The sequence below is a fragment of the Podarcis muralis genome, chromosome 4 (genome assembly GCF_964188315.1).
Source record: "Podarcis muralis chromosome 4, rPodMur119.hap1.1, whole genome shotgun sequence".
NCBI classification, from domain to species: Eukaryota; Metazoa; Chordata; class Lepidosauria; order Squamata; family Lacertidae; genus Podarcis; species Podarcis muralis.
Window position 1 is genome coordinate 5,152,171 of NC_135658.1, and position 17,061 is coordinate 5,169,231.

Genomic DNA, 17,061 nt, shown 5'->3' on the forward strand with positions numbered 1-17,061 from the left:
ACCTTTGCCCATTTGAAGTCATCACATTGGCACCATGGACGTTTGGAGGGTCCTGGGTTGCATAACACCCCCCTCCATGGTGCCTCCTCTGCTTGTGGGGTGCGAGGGGGGGGAGTCGATAGCACCACTGGGGCCGAGGAGAGCAGAGAGAGGCAGAATGTGGCGATCAAAGTGAAGACGCATTCTCACCGTCACTACGTGCACTGAGACAACCGGTACATTTCACAATACGGCTTTGCAAATTTATAAAATTCTGCATGGCACGGAGAAATTGGATAGAGCAAAGATTCCCCACCCCCACTCCCCATCACGCCAGAATGAGATGTGCCACGAAGCTGAACATTGGGAGATTTGGAACAGATAAAAGAAAACACTTATTCACCCAGCACTTAGCTCAGGGGTCCCCAAACTAAGGCCCGCGGGCCGGATAAGGCCCAAGGGACTCGTTTATCCGGCCCACTGTGACACTCGCTGCCGCCACTCGCTCTTACCAGTGCTTTGCAGCGTGGCTGGCCACTTCTGGGTCGGAGGAGCACTGGAAATAGCTGGTGCTCATGCTCAAGCGTTATTTCCGGTGCACATCCGGGTTGGTGGAGGCCTGTGCACATGCGCACAAGCTATTTCCGGTGTTCCTCTGACCCAGAAGTAGTGTGTGCGCATGCATATGGGCACACGCTCCCCCGTCCTCCGGCCCACTGCACGATCGGCGCTGAAGACACCGGCCCAGGGGGCGGTAAGTTTGCTGACCCCTGACTTAGCTGAACTCTGGAACTCTATGCCTCAGGAAGCAGTCATGGCAGGCATAGGCAAACTCCGGCCCTCCAGATGTTTGGGACTACTACTCCCATCATCCCTGACCACTGGTCCTGTTAGCTAGGGATGATGGGAATTGTAGTCCCAAACATCTGAAGGGCCGGAGTTTGCCTGTGCCTGAGTTATGGCCAATCTAGATGACTTTAAAAGAGGATTAGATAAATTCCTGGAGGAGGAGAGGGCTATTGAGGACTCCTAGCCAGGATGTTGGAGGCAGTGATGCTTCTAAATCCTCGTTGCTGGAAACCGCAGGTGGGGAGAGTTGCTCTTGGGCTCGCATCCTGCTTGCAGGTTTCCCATTGCGGCGTCTGCCTGGCCATTGTGGGAGCAGGATGCTGGACTAGATGAGCCATGGGCCTGATCCTGCAGACTCCTCTGGTAACAATCTATTCTATTATCACACAGCTCTTACTGCCAGAGATTTCTTCTGAGCGAACAGGAGTTCTTGTGCTCATGTGCGGCTTGCAGACTTCCTAGAGGCGTCTGACTGGACACTGTGAGAGCAGGATGCTGGCGTAGATCTTCAGCGAAGGCCCTTCACTTGGTCCTGCCACCCTCACAGGCCTGCTTGGTGGGGATACGGGGAGAGGGTCTTCTGGCTGGCTGCTCCCAGACTTTGGGACTCCCTTCCTGGAGAAGCGAGACTGGCTCTCTCCTCGTCACCCTTCCTCTGGCAGTTGAAGACCTTCCTTCTCCCAACTGGCTTTGGGAAACCCCCTGCTTTTCATGAAAGGGCTGGTGCTGTGCTGTTTTGGGGGGTCCTCTGCATTTTAAATAGATATTTTGTGGGGTGTTTTTTTAAGTGATTGCAGTTTTCCCCTCATGTTTTTAGCTGCTCCTATTTTATCTGTAAGCTGCCTTGAGTCCCTGTCATGGGGATGGGGATGAAGATAGATAGACAGATAATTTATTATGGTCAAAGACCAGCTCACATAACACAATAAAAACAGCGTTCATAAAATATACAATCGGAGCAGATTGCAGCAATAGCTCAAGTTAAAATTGAGATATATACATACACCCGTCCAACTGAGATTTGGCCTGCCATAAAAATTGACCCTGAGGCGCCCCAAAGGGCAACTTCAGCATTTCCCTAGTAAGCTATTTTTTTCTAGAGGATGACCTGTGCCTACAAATCTGGGCGCAGAATCTGGCTACCAGCCAGGTCCTCTTGTGATCTTTGCCTAAGAGAGAATTAAGTTTAGACTTGTCTGAAAGATCCTGATGAAGAGAGATGGTCCCCGTTTGACCTGACCCAGGTGGACTCCTTTTACTGGCTTTTGGGTTGGCGGGAGAGAGAGGAAAACAAGCCCACACGCAGCTTAGCTACCTTGATGCTTTTCCAAGAATGTCTCTGGGTGCTTTGCTTCCACACAAAACACCCTTTTGCCTGCAGCTGAGCATCTGGATCATATTGTGGCGCTCATTTCCCTCTATTTACATCCCGGCTGGTCCCAACTCTTGCCAGTTCCCCTGGCTCCGTTCCTGGTGTTCTAGGAAGTTGGTTTCCCTTGGCAGGGTGCCCCGCAATGCACGCTCGGCCTGCGGAGGAGGGCGGGCACCTGGGGCTTTTGTGGTTTGCAGCAGGCGGCACCTCCGGAAAGGATCTGCTTGCCTTGGACTGAGGGACTCAGAAGCGCAGCGCCCGGGATCCACCAGCAGGCCTGATGGTGCTGGACATAAGGAAACGCAAAGAGCCCTGTGGGATCAGGCCCGATGGGACCATCTCCTCCAGCATCCTGTTCTCGATGTTCTCATGGAGTCGCCTGGTGGGAAACCAGAGAGCCCCGTTGTTCTTGGCATCCATCTGTCTCAAGGGATAATGGAGCGCACCTCTGGGAGTGAAGTCAAACTGCTGCATTAACAGCATCCTGAGGTGCAAGCCTGGGCAGTGTGTACGAAGGTCTTTCTGGGCTGCCCAGACAACAAGACCCTCTCCCCCCCCCCCCGGCCTCACTGATGTGGTCCAGAAGCAAGCAGAGCAAGACATTTGGCACCAGCTTGGCTGCAGGAGTACAAGGCACCATCCAACCGTCTTGCAAACCTTCCCCATATAGTCATGTTGTTGTTGTTGTTGTTTAGTTGTGTCCGACTCTTCGTGACCCCTGGACCAGAGCACGCCAGGCACTCCTGTCTTCCACTGCCTCCCGCAGTTTGGTCAGACTCATGTTTGTAGCTTCGAGAACACTGTCCAACCATCTGTCATCCCTTCTCCTTGTGCCCTCCATCTTTCCCAACATCAAGGTCTTTTCCAGGGAGTCTTCTCTTCTCATGAGGTGGCCAAAGTCTTGGAGCCTCAGCTTCAGGATCTGTCCTTCCAGTGAGCACTCAGGGCTGATTTCCTTAAGAATGGAGAGGTTTGATCTTCTTGCAGTCCATGGGAGTCTCCTCCAGCACCATAATTCAAAAGCATCAGTTCTTCGGCGATCAGCCTTCTTTATGGTCCAGCTCTCACTTCCATACATGACTACTGGGAAAACCAAAGCTTTAACTATACGGACATAACTATACGAAGAGTCAGACACAACTAAACGACTAAACAACAACAACAAACACACATGCAACAAACACACAAACCCACCAGCAGAATTCAGGCGCAAATGCTGAACTGGCATTCAGAAGCGACTCCCTCAGCCGTTCCTCCCAAGGCTTGGCTTCCAGGCCCTTGATCATCTTGGCTCAAAGGCGCTGGGGTCAGAGGAAGAAATCTCCAGTACCTCTGCTTTTTTCCTGTTGAAAATCAGGCCTCGTAATAACGCAAACGCTTTCCTGGTAGAGGGAGACCCTGGGGAAGGGAGCTGCTGCTTGTTCTATCCCTGTATCATTAACCGAGATGAAATGGAAGCGAGCTTTTCTCCGAGGGTGGTAGGTGTCAAACAAGCCGGGCTTTGGCAGGAGAGCCAACAGCATCTGTAGTTTCAAGACGTGTGCGAGAGAACAAGACCCGAGCCCAGTAGGCGGCGAAGAAAGGTCTGCGGAGATCGTGCGCGGAATCTTTGGCATGGGGCAGAATTTTAAAAGCTTAGAACCTCAGTGTGAAAGGTGTCCCCCCCTCCCCCCCTCCTGAGATAATTACCCAAAGCAATTTCAGGGAAGGAAAAATGCCTGTGCAAAGTGGGGACATTTGGTTTTCCTGCCTCCAATTGACAGCGGAAGACTTGTGGTTACGGATGCTACAGGGAGATGTGAAATTCACTAGCGCTGGGGGGTGGGGTGGGTTCTTATAGACCACCGCGAAACCCAGGTTGGGATTGAGTCGCATCCCACCATCAAGGTCAAGTCATGCAGTTCGAGTTGATTTGCATGGTGTGTCTTGTCCAGCAAACCTACCTGCTCCCCTTGCTCAAGACCAGGCTTTTTGCTAAAAGCCACAGCCACAGCAGAATCTCCCACCAATTTAGAAGAAAAGAGATAATAGAATCATAGAGCTGGGAGGGACCCCCAAATGTCATCTAGTCTAACCCCCTTGCAATGCAGGAATCTCAGCTAAAGCATCTCTGACAGATGGCCATCTAGCCTCTGCTTGAAAACCTCCAAGGAAGGAGAGCCCACCACCTCCTGACGGTAAAGGTAAATGACCCCTGGACGGTTAAGTCCAGTCCAAGGCGACTCTGGGGTTGCATCTCGCTTTCAGGCCGAGGGAGCGGGTGTTTGTCCACAGACGGCTTTCTGGGTCATGTGGCCAGCAGGACTAAACCGCTTCCGGCGCAACGGGATACTGTGATGGAAACCAGGGCGCATGAAAACACCATTTACCTTCCTGTCACAGTGGGACCTATTTATCTACTCACAGTGGCATGCTTTCAAACTACAAAGTTGCCAGTAGCTGGGGCAGAGCAATGGGAGCTCACTTCGTCGCGGGGATTCGAACCACCGACCTTCCAATTGGCAAGCCCAAGAGGCTCAGTGGTTTAGACCACAGAGCCACCCACGTCCCTATCAAGGTAAAGGTAAAAGGTAAAGGAACCCTGGATGGTTAAGTCCAGTCAAAGGTGACTCTGGGGTTGTGGTGCTCATCTTGCTTTCAGGCCGAGGGGACCCGGCATTTGTCCACAGACAGCTTTCAGGGTCATGTGGCCAGCAGAACTGAACAACTTCTGGCAAACCTGGGCAGTGCACGGAAACACTGTTTACCTTCCTGCTGCAGTGGTACCTATTTATCTACTTGCACTGGTTTGCTTTTGAACTGCAAAGTTGGCAGGAGCAGGGACAGAGCAACAGGAGCTCACTCTGTAGTGGGGATTTGAACCGCCAACCTTCCGATCAGCAAGCCCAAGAGGCTCAGTGGTTTAGACCACAGCGCCACCCATGTCCCTACCTCCCTCGGGAGTCTGTTCCAATGTAGAACAGCTCTTACTGTCAGAAAGTTTTTCCGAATCTCCTTTCTTACCACTTGAAGCCATGGGTTTGAGTCCTACCCTCCGAACAGGAGAAAACAAGCATGTTCCCTCTCCCACGTGACAGCCCTTCAGATATCTGAAGATGGCTCTCATATCTCCTCTCAGTCTCCTCTTTTCCAGGCTAAACATACCCAGCTCCTCCAACCGTTTCTCATCAGGCTTGGTTTCCAGACCCTTGATCATCTTGGTCACTTTCCTCTGCACACGTTCCAGCTTGTCAACACCCTTCTTAAATTGCTGTGCCCAGAACTGGACACAGTATTCCAGCTGTGGTCTGACCAAGACAGAATAGAGCGGGACTATGACTTCACTCAGACATGAGTCTGACCAAACTGCGGGAGGCAGTGGAAGACAGGAGTGCCTGGCGTGCTCTGGTCCAGGGGGTCACGAAGAGGCGGACACGACTAAACAACTAAACAACAACATGGCTTCCCTTGACCTGGACACAAATACTTCTGTTGACGCAGCATAGAATAGCATTCACCTTTTCTGCTGCTGCTTCACACTGTTGGCTCATGTTAAGCTTGTGGTCCACCAAGATCCCTAGATCCTTTTCACATGTCTTGCTGGTGAGCCAATAGCCCTCTCCTCCTAACCTTATTTTAAAGCCATCCAAGCTGGCTGCTGTCACCACGTCCTGTGGGAGAGAGTTCCACAGTTTTAACCATGCGCTGTGTTAAAAAGTGCCCTTTTATCTTTCCTGAATCTTCAGCTGATAAGAGGCCCGTCCTCTGTAAGGCAGGACACACAGCTGCCCTATCTCAGATAGAGGCCTAATGCTGTTTTGAACACTCAGTGGGATGTCAGTGCCGAGTGCCTAAAGTGGAAACAGACCTCTTGCCGGCCCCACATTCCAGCTTATGTGCAGCTTGGCTCGGCTTCCTCTGGGGAGGAGCGCTGCCCTCTGTTTTGAACTGACGTCCTCTTGTTCTGAATGTTAAATGTCAAGACATTCCGAAGCTGATTATTTGTTGATCTGTCCGCTCTGGAAAGTTTTATCTTGTCATCAAGCCCCGGCTAATGCACTTTAATATCTATACTGTTAACAAGGACACCAGCCAGGAATACCAGAGCAAAACAGCAGCCAGTAGGCTTGGTCTTGATTGAAGACTGTCGCGACAGGACTCCCACCTGCCACCAGGTGGAACAAGATGGAAGCCCCAAACAAAAGAGCCCCCAAACTTTTATTAGCTGCTAATAAAAACCTCAGCGCCTAGGACTTGCTGATCGCAGGGTCGGCGGTTCGAATCCCCACGGCGGGGTGCGCTCCTGTCGTTCGGTCCCAGCGCCTGCCAACCTAGCAGTTTGAAAGCACCCTTAAGTGCAAGTAGATAAATAGGTACCGCTCTGGCGGGAAGGTAAACGGTGTTCCGTGTGCTGCGCTGGCTCGCCAGATGCAGCTTGTCACGCTGGCCACGTGACCCGGAAGTGTCTTCGGACAGCGCTGGCCCCGGCCTCTTAAGTGAGATGGGCGCACAACCCTAGAGTCTGGCAAGACCGGCCCGTACGGGCAGGGGTACCTTTACCTTTACCTAATCCCCATGTTACACCCCTCCCCAAACTACATCACTCATACATCACGGTTACATCATGAAAGGGGAGCTCTGGTGGCAGTAATCTGAGCATCCTGGACCCTGCCCCATGGTTCCCCTTGCCCTCCACCAAACACCCATCAAGTGTAACAAAAGAGATATTTACATTTCCCTGTTTCCCAGCCAAGTTCATCACACCCTTTTGTCTTCATCTGGGTTTGTGATTTCTGGAATGGCTACCTGTCTGGCACTCAGGTATCAGGATGCCAGGAATCATCACTCAGGCAGAGGGGCTGCTGAGGAGCTGAGCTCACATGTCTATATGAATTTCTGAAGTTTCCCCAGTGAGCCAGTACATAGATACATTTATCAGTGAATTCTTACATTTGGTATTCTGCAGCAGAGGCCCTTTGAATAGATAGGAAGAAACTGTGATGAAGTGTTTTGTGGGGACAAATCACAAAAGTCACAAAAGCGATTTTGCTGATTTTGGTAGTGGGCTGCATGTGCATGAGATCTGCTGGAGGGGCAACCCGCCCCCCAGCCTATACAGAAATTCCTGCAACAATACCCATCTGATTGCTCTGGGAGTCTTTTTGCTGTGCTGCATTTTAGCTGTGCATCAGATTCTTTTATTCCTCCTCTAACACACACACACACACACACACACACACACGCTTATCAGATCTGCTGGTTGATTTTGGCTGGCTTGATTTTAAATGCTGTCGTTATCATGGTGTAGATTCTAGGACCCCTTCTTGGTAGTTGTGGACAGCCCTTTTCGCTATAAATTTGTCCAATCCTCTTTTAAAACCATCTAGGTTTGGTGGCCTCCTGTGGCAGAGAGTTCCATAGTTTAACTACGCGCTGCATGAAGAAGCAACCTTCTTTTCTCCATCCTGAATCTTTCTTGGATGTTCATGAATTCCAGCATTATGAGAGACGGAGAAAAACTTTTGAGATTCCTGCATTGCGGGGGGTTGGCCTAGATGACCTCTGGGGTTCCCTTTCAAGTCCACGATTCTAGGATCCTAAACTCCTTTGTCCAAATAGCGCTCTCAGGCTATCAGGGATCCTAACATCAGGGGGAGCTAAAAGCAGGCTTACCTTTTTTTTGTACTGCTGCAGGCATAGCCTGGCCCTCGATTTTCAGCTTTTGCATGCAACGGATTTGCAGTGACTCAGAAGCAGCTGCAGGAGGTTTACTCTGTGTGCAAAGCAGAATGACAGCTGGGTTTTGTTTTGTTTTAGTTTAGAGGAAAGGTGAGGAAGAGGCGACTTGATAAACGTGTATAAAATTATTATAATGGATAGAGAAAAGATCCCTATCTCTTAACAAGTCGACCTCTCACTGTGTAGATTTGCCGGCTGTTTTCCCCACCCCAGCCTTCCTTGGAGGGCTCCTTTCACTTTTTAATCAGCTGCGTGGCAGGCAGAAATCCAACTGGGGAAGCATTGCCAGCCCAGTGCTTTTCATTTGGGTGTATGGGGAGCCTGCTGGATTCCTGCTTCTCTACAAGCAGGGCTGGTGCTGCAGCCCAGAATGGCACCGATTCAGTCCGTAACTGGTTAAGGACTTATGTCTGCGTTGAGAGTGGGAACCAAACAGTTCCTTTGTACTTTGAAAGCTGCTGCATGTTCAGGGAAGGGCCTCTGTTGTTGAGCTGGGCAGCCTCTCATGCCTGGGGAATTTGGGGCTTGGAAAATGTGTTTGCACTCCCAGAGATTTGCAAATGGGCTTCCTTAATTAACCAGCAACAGAAACAACAACAGCAGCAACAACAACAACAGCCAAGCGCTAGGACAAGTTGCCTTCCTTTCCCAAGAAACACGATCTGACTTATCAGAGCCACAGAAAATTAATTTCAAAGATCAAGCGTAATATCCACAGGAAATATACTTGTTCTTCGGAGACAGGTTTCATTTATTCGTTGCATATGTAGCCCAGCTTCTCCTTTCCAAGGCGGAGTGCATGGTTCTCTGGGCCCTCATTTAATCCCTCACTACAACCCTGTGGTGGGACGCGGGTGGCGCTGTGGGTTAAACCACAGAGCCTAGGGCTGGCCGATCAGAAGGTTGGCGGTTCGAATCCCCGCGACGGGGTGAGCTCCCGTTGCTCGGTCCCTGCTCCTGCCCACCTAGCAGTTTGAAAGCAGGTCAAAGTGCAAGTAGTTAAATAGGTACTGCTACGGCGGAAAGGTAAACGGTGTTTCCGTGCGCTGCTCTGGTTCGCCAGAAGTGGCTTAGTCATGCAGGCCACATGACCCGGAAGCTGGACGCCGGCTCCCTTGGCCAATAAAGCGAGATGAGCGCCGCAACCCCAAAGTCAGCCACGACTGGACCTAATGGTCAGGGGTCCCTTTACCTTTACCTTTTACAACCCTGTGAGGTAGGTTAGCCAGAGAGGCAAGGACTGGTTTTCGGGATCGCTTCATCATGGCTGAGTGGGGGATTTGAATCTGGGTCTCCCAGGTTCTAGTTCAGCAGCACTCTAACCACTACACCACCCTGTCTCTTGACACACGTTCCTCAGCACACACATGAGCCAGTCCTCAGAGGGCAGGGCGGAAATAGCCATGCTTTCCTCCTCCGCTGCCCGTAAACCGCGGCTTGGCTCGCTGGCACAAGCAGCTGACAGCACTTCCCTCCGTGCCGTGAAAAAGCTTCGCTTACTGATTTCAGCGCAGAAGCGCGCCACGTTGTTTCTTTCCCTTAGTCAGCTGGCAGCCTTCACACCCCGATTTGGCTGCGTTTGGACTGGGCTCAAATGGCACCTTCTGAGATTTGTGCTACCGCATTTATAGATGGAATGCAGTTTTCGTCCCACCACCCATTTCATTTTCACAGCAACCCTGTGAGGCAGGTTAGGCTGTGCTTGGTGGCCGAGTGAGGGGATTCGAACCCGGCTCTCTGGGGTCACAGCCCGACACTCTAACCACTGCACCACCGCTGCCTCTCGAGGCCAGAGATCCTTGCACAGAGCGGTCCTGACAAGAGGCTTCCTTCGTCCGCCCGGCAAAACTGATGTGCTTTTGACAAGAGACATGGGAGCCAGGCAGACGTTCAACGGGGGCAGCTTTTCCGCTGCAGGGAAGAGAAACGCCACCTTGCGCAGGAAGTCTTGCGACAGGAGCAGCCTCTGCAATGCACACCCCCCCCCCCCATTTCCATGGTGATGGGAGAGCAAAAGAGAGCCGCCACCATACCTGAACCTGCTGTATTTACGGGGTCCCCCCCCGGGCGTTGGAAGAGAGCACTTTTTCTCCCACATGACTCAGTTGGAAAACGACTGCGGGGAGCCTTGCTTGCTGAGTTTCCTTGCCGTTCCTGTTCCTGCTCCAGAGTTAATCCTCCCTGAGTCTCGGAGGAGCTGGAAGCACTTAGCGGATCGATAACCTGGAGAGAGATGAGTGGTGCAGCACAAGGGGCCCTGTTTGGCACACAGGGCCAGCCAGCATGGAGAAGGCTTGGCTTCCTGGCCCTCGGACGCCTGGGTCCCCACCTACCTTTTACCCCAGGGTAGAGGGGAACCTGTTCTGCCCGGGGCCAGATTCCCTTCCGACCAACCCCTGAAGGGCCATGTGCTCAGGTAGGGGGAGAAGCGAGGCTGGTGTGCCCTGGGGAAAGTAGCAAGGGCCAAGTATGAAGGTATGGAGGGCCACATTTGACTCCCACCGGGTCTAAGGTTTCCCAGCCCTGCCTTACCCTACGAGCCACGTTCCTGCCACCAGCCATATAAGGCTGAGCTGTTGTAGCGGAGTCGCTAAGAGCAGGCGGAAATCCTCTTTTCGGTGCAAATCCTCTTTTCTGCTAAATCTGCACCTTGGTCCAACATTCTGTCTGTGTGTCTTTCTTTGTGTGTATGACCATGAACTGGCTATTGATGGCTGCTAGTCATGATCAGGGCCAGATTGAGGTTTGATGACGCCTTCAGCTACTGAAGGTAATGGGGCCCTTTATATGTCCAGCTGTCCTTTGTCCACAACAAATGGTGGCTGTTTTTTGTGTTGAATATATAGGTATCTCAAGCCATTTGCACATATTGCCATGCAACCAGTCCATGCAGAATGTGGGCACCCTATATATGTTGTTGTTGTTTAGTCGTTTATTTTTTTTTTTAAAAGAATTTTTATTAGGTTTTCAGTCATAAAAACATAAAACACTCAAAAAGAAGAAAAGAACAAACAAAAAACAGAACAAGTATAATTTCATTTCCCTTCTTTTCTTAACCTTACTTTCCCGACCTCCTCATACCTTCCCTTACTGTATTCCATTTTCTATTAGTATTTTCAGCAAATCCCCTCCTTTAGCTTTGTTTAAATCTCCAAATTCCTTCCCTTTTCTTAATCATTACAGCTGACAACCACTTAAATTCCATATCAATATCATTCAACATTCATTAATTTTACAGTATTTCTTAAGATATTCTTTAAATTTCTTCCAGTCTTCTCTCGCCGTCTCTTTCCCCTGGTCTCGAATTCTGTCCGTCATTTCTGCCAGTGACATATAGTCTATTACCTTCATCTGCCATTCTTCCAGAGTGGGTAGGTCTTGTGTCTTCCAATACTTTGCGATGAGTATTCTTGCTGCTGTTGTTGCATACATAAAAAAAGTTCTGTCCTTCTTTAACACCAATTGGCCGACCATGCCCAAGAGAAAGGCCTCTGGTTTCTTCCGAAAGGTATACTTAAATACCTTTTTCAATTCGTTGTATATCATATCCCAGAAAGCCTTAATCTTTGGGCACGTCCACCAAAGGTGAAAAAATGTTCCTTCAGTCTCCTTACATTTCCAACATTTATTATCGGGCAAATGATAAATTTTTGCAAGTTTGACTGGGGTTAGGTACCACCTATAAACCATTTTCATGATATTTTCCTTTAAGGCTGTACATGCCGTAAATTTCCTTCCGGTGGTCCACAACTGATCCCAGTCCACACTCATAATATTATGACCCACATCTTGAGCCCACTTAATCATTGCCGATTTAACCATCTCATCCTCAGTATTCCATCTTAACAGCAGATTATACATTTTAGACAAAGTTTTTGTATTGGATTCTAGCAGTTCTGTTTCTAGTTTAGATTTTTCCACCTGGAAGCCAATTTTCTTATCTTTATTAAATGTCTCCAAAATTTGATAGTAATGGAGCCAATCTCTCACTTTATCTTTCAACTTTTCAAAACTCTGTAGTTTCAGTCTGTCACCTTCTTGTTCCAAGATTTCACAGTATTTAGGCCAAGTTCCTTCCATATTAAGTTTTTTCACAGCTCTGGCTTCCATAGGTGATAGCCACCTAGGTGTCTTATTCTCTAATAAATCTTTATACCTAGTCCAGACATTTAACAGTGTTTTTCTGACAATGTGGTTTTTAAATGCCTTATGGACCTTGACCTTGTCATACCATAAATAAGCATGCCATCCGAACGCATTGTTAAAACCTTCCAAATCCAAGATATCTGTGTTTTCAAGAAGTAACCAATCTTTCAGCCAGCAGAATGCTGCTGCTTCATAGTAAAGTTTAAAGTCTGGCAGGGCAAATCCCCCCCTTTCTTTTGCATCAGTTAATATCTTAAATTTTATTCTGGGCTTTTTGCCCTGCCAGACAAATTTGGATATATCTTTCTGCCACTTCTTAAAACATTCTACCTTGTCCACAATTTGTAATGTTTGAAACAAAAACAACATTTTAGGCAATACATTCATCTTTATCACTGCGATTCGGCCTGACAAGGAAAGTTTCAAATTTGACCAAATTTCTAAGTCTCTTTTCACTTCTGTCCACACTTTCTCGTAGTTGTCTTTAAACAGGTTCACATTTTTAGCTGTCATATTTATACCCAAATATTTCACTTTCTTAACCACATTTAAACCTGTCTCTTTCTGAAACCTCTCCCTCTCAAGGGGTGTTAAGTTCTTGTCTATTACCTTAGTCTTTGACTTATTCAGTTTAAATCCTGCCACTTGGCCGAATTCTTGAATCAGTTCTAGAACTCTCTTGGTACTAGATTCTGGCTCTTGTAAAGTTAATACCAGGTCATCTGCGAAGGCTCTCAATTTGTATTGTTTTGCTCCGACCTGCACCCCCTTAACCATCCGGTCCCTTCTAATCATGTTCAGCAAAACCTCCAGTACAGAAATAAAAAGTAGAGGTGAGATTGGGCACCCCTGACGTGTTCCTTTTTCTATCTTAAATTCTTCCGTTACCACATTGTTCACAATCAACTTCGCTTTTTGTTCTGAATAAATTGCACCTATACCATTTTCAAAACCTTGACCCACCCCCATCCCCTGAAGATTTTTTTTCATAAAACTCCAAGAAATATTGTCAAAGGCTTTCTCCGCGTCCACGAATATCAGAACTGCCTTAGTGTTTATGTCTACCTCTAGCTTTTCCAAAATATCAATTATGTTCCTTACATTATCCGATAAATGTCTTCGCGGAAGAAAGCCGGCTTGGTCTTTGTGTATCTCCTCCATCAAAACTTTTTTCAATCTCTTTGCCAAAATGTCAGCAAAAATTTTGTAATCCACATTTAATAAGGAGATGGGACGGTAGTTCTTAAGTTGGGTCTTTTCAGTTTCTGTCTTTGGTATAAGTGTAATATACGCCTCTTTCCACGTTTCAGGAGCCCTCTTTCCCTCCAAAATTTCATTGCAGACTTCCTTCAAAGGTTGTAAAAGCCAGTCCTTCAAAACCTTATAGTATCTGGAAGTCAGTCCATCTGGTCCTGTGTTGTTGTTTAGTCGTTTAGTCGTGTCCGACTCTTCGTGACCCCCTGGGCCAGAGCACGCCAGGCACTCCTGTCTTCCACTGCCTCCCGCAGTTTGGTCAAACTCATGCTGGTAGCTTCAAGAACACTGACCAACCATCTCGTCCTCTGTCGCCCCCTTCTCCTTGTGCCCTCCATCTTTCCCAACATCAGGGTCTTTTCCAGGGAGTCTTCTCTTCCAAAGTATTGGAGCCTCAGCTTCAGGATCTGTCCTTCCAGTGAGCACTCAGGGCTGGTTTCCTTAAGATTGGATAGGTTTGGTCTTCTTGCAGTCCATGGGACTCTCAAGAGTCTCCTCCAGCACCAGAATTCAAAAGCATCCATTCTTTGGCGATCAGCCTTCTTTAGGGTCCAGCTCTCACTTCCATACATCACTACTAGGAAAACCATAGCACCCTATATATAGGAAGGAGCAAACCAGGGAGCAGGCTAGCAGGCGGGGCCCATGACTTACATCATAGGAGCCTACACAACACATAACACTGTTGCTGCATGTAGGTTTTATTTTATCTGTTTTCTGCCTTATATTTTGGAGATGTACATCCAGTTTTCCCCCCTTTAATTTTTTTGGGGGCCCCCCAAAAGAGTGGGGCCCTAAGCTATAGCTTGTTTAGCTTATATGTAAATCTGGCCCTTGTCCTGATGGCTGTGCTCTGAGTCCACAGCTGGAGAAAGCGGGGACCAGCAACAGCAGAGTGGGCTCTTGTGGCCGGATCCTGCTGGCGGGTTTCGCACCAGAGGCATCTGACCGGCCACTGTGAGAGCAGGAAGCTGGGCCAGGTGGGCCCTGATCCTGCAGGGATCTTCCTAGCTTCGTAACATCTAGAGGGCCTCAGTTTTTGCCCTCGATCCTGGTGGATTTCTCCCACACCCGATTTCCCTCTCCTCATCTGCCTCCTTCCCTCCCTCCTTCCACCTTCCTGCGCATGAAAGCTCTGAGGCCTCCTGCAAAGCAGAGCTGCTCCGAGACAATTTGGCGCCGCCAGAGCGACTGGAGTGTGCCCCTCGATGGCACCGGTGGCGCTGCCACTCTTTGCAATGTCCTCAATCTCTTTGAGGAAGCAGGCATTGTGCCGGCAATTACTGGGCCCCCGACGAAAGTATGCGCTAAATGTTTCTGCCGAATAGCTCCTCTGCCTATTAGGGAATTAATCTGTTTGGCTGTTCCTTTCCCTTTCATCGCTGCCTGCTTTTCCTCTATTGTTTTAGGCTGTGGAGGAGAAAATTAATTTCTGCCTGAGGAAGGATGGAGATAGGAGGGAGGCAGAAACAGCTCTGTGCTACCCTGAGGTTTGCTCTGCTGTTGTCTAGAGCTGGGGTGGGGGACCTCAGGCTGCACATCTCTCTTACCCAGCTTCACCCCCAGATAAATTTGTGGGCTCTTGACAATGCCTCTCACTTGTCTGGTGTCAGGAGTGGGTCAGCAACAAATCACACGGAGTCAGTGAGGTTGGCTCTTTATTCAAGGAAACAAAGTCAACTCAGGAGGCCAGGCCTAGTGAGCGCAGCTACTCTTCCTGGTAGAACTTGCCCCTATGAGGCAGTTTTGGGGACTGAAGGTGCCTCCCTTCTGACAGATGTCTTGTCTCCTCCTCCCCTGGATCCTTCCCAAGCAATCTGAGACTCTGCCATCCTCCCTCTCTCTTCTCCTCCCTCTTCATACCTCTTCTGGTTCTGGGAAATCAGGGGAGAGGGGAGCTGGTTGCAGCAAGAGAGGGAGACATCATGGCTTCTTCACCAGCCTGCCGCACCTCTACCTCTTGGCCCCACTCCTCACCAACCTCCATTTCTGAGTCTGGATTGCCCTCTGCCCCAGACTCTCCCCGCTCACTAAGCCCTGTTGATTCTTCAGCTTCCGACGCTGCCTCCTTCCAGTCTTCTCCTTCTTCTCCCTCTGACCACTCATCACCGTCCCACCACCACTCTCTGGGCTCTGAGTCTTCTTCCCAGTCCATGACACCTACTATAAAAAGGTAGAATTTATGGTCCACACACTTTTGACTTTGGCCACATTCACCCCATGACATGTGGTCCCCGGAAGATTGCTCAGGAGACAGAGTAGCCCTAGGGCTTAAAAACATTGTCTCCATCCCTGGCCTAGTGGTTCTGCTCTGCAAAGGATGGTCTTGTGAGCTTGAGAGGCAGCATGGATCAGGCCAATGGCTGTGATTCTTGCATTGCAGGTGGGGTTGGACTAGATGACCCTCGGTGTCCCTTCCAACTCTATGTGTCTGAAAGTGTCACAGTCAGGGAAGGGAAAGAGCCAGAAAGAGCTCTGATCCTGCGGTTTTCAAGTGCCTCCTTGCTTCCGAGTAATGTCACTCCTGGATTTGAGGGGGGGAAAGCGCAAGGTTTTATTTTTTATTTTTTAATCTCTGTTGGCCAGTTTCCATCCCAGTGGCTACAGATGGAAGCCAAAAGCTGCTGCAGTGCCAAACTTCTCGGCTTATTGAATCAATAAAATAAAAAGCCTGGGGAAGAATAATGGCTAATCAATAATGGATTGAACGTGGGGCTGTTTCCTTCCTCTCTGCGTAAGCGGCCATCTGCCCTGAATTGGATTTGATATACTGCCGGCCTCAGTTGGTGGGCCAAGGGAAGAAGTGGTGTTGGGTCACAGCCTGGCTATTTAGCGTTTCCCTTAATATACTCAATGCCTGAGTGTGGATGGCAGTTATTCGGAATACAATTCTGTGCCCAGACATCTGGGTCCTTGGTATCATACAGGGTTTTCCAAAGTTGGGGCTCCAGCTGTTTTTGGACTACAGCTCCCATCATCCCTAGCTAGCAGGAGCAGTGGTCGGGGTGGTGGGAGTTGTAGTTCAAAATCAGCTGGAGACCCAAGTTTGGGAAGCCCTGGTACAATATGTGCTTTCTCTGCGAAGCAGGAGAGACGGTAAAACTAAGTGGGAGGGCATTTACAGTTGTCTGCCTGAAATGCTGAAGAATTGGTCCCATTTAATATAGAATGTCCTGAGCCAGATGGACCCGGCGTCTGACTCGGTGTAATGCTTCTTAAATTCATATGCAACATATAATCACATATCCGTGCAGAGTTTGTGCAGATGCACAAGGAAGTCGAATCCTGTTTGTGGGTTTCCCATAATGGGTATCTTGGGACGTGGGTGCCGCTGTGGTCTAAACCACTGAGACTCTTGGGCTTGCTGATCGGAAGGTCAGTGGTTCGAATCCCCACAACGGAGTGAGCTCCTGTTGCTGTGTGTCAGCTCCTGCCAACCTTGCAGTTCGAAAGCACAGCAGTGCAAGTAGATAAATAGGTACTGCTGTGGCAGGAAGGTAAATGGTGTTTCCATGCGCTCTGGTTTCTGTCACAGTGTCCTGTTGCACCAGAAGCGGTTTAGTAATGCTAGCCGCATGACCCGGAGAGCTGTCTGTGAACAAACGCCGGCTCCCTTGTCCTGAAAGCAAGATGAGAGCCACAACCCCATAGTCGCCTTTGACAGGATTTAACCGTCCAGGGCTCCTTTACCTTTCCTTTTAATCTGGTTATCCCCTGTGAGAACAGGATGCTGGACTAGATGG

The 17,061-nt window shown here is 49.3% G+C and overlaps 1 protein-coding gene across 2 annotated transcripts in view; it reads left to right on the forward strand.

Annotated features, from left to right (window-relative positions):
- The window catches only part of ARRB1 (arrestin beta 1), a 123,514-nt gene that overhangs the window by 43,125 nt on the left and 63,328 nt on the right, over nucleotides 1-17,061 (forward strand). The gene's annotated exons all lie outside the window — the stretch shown is intronic.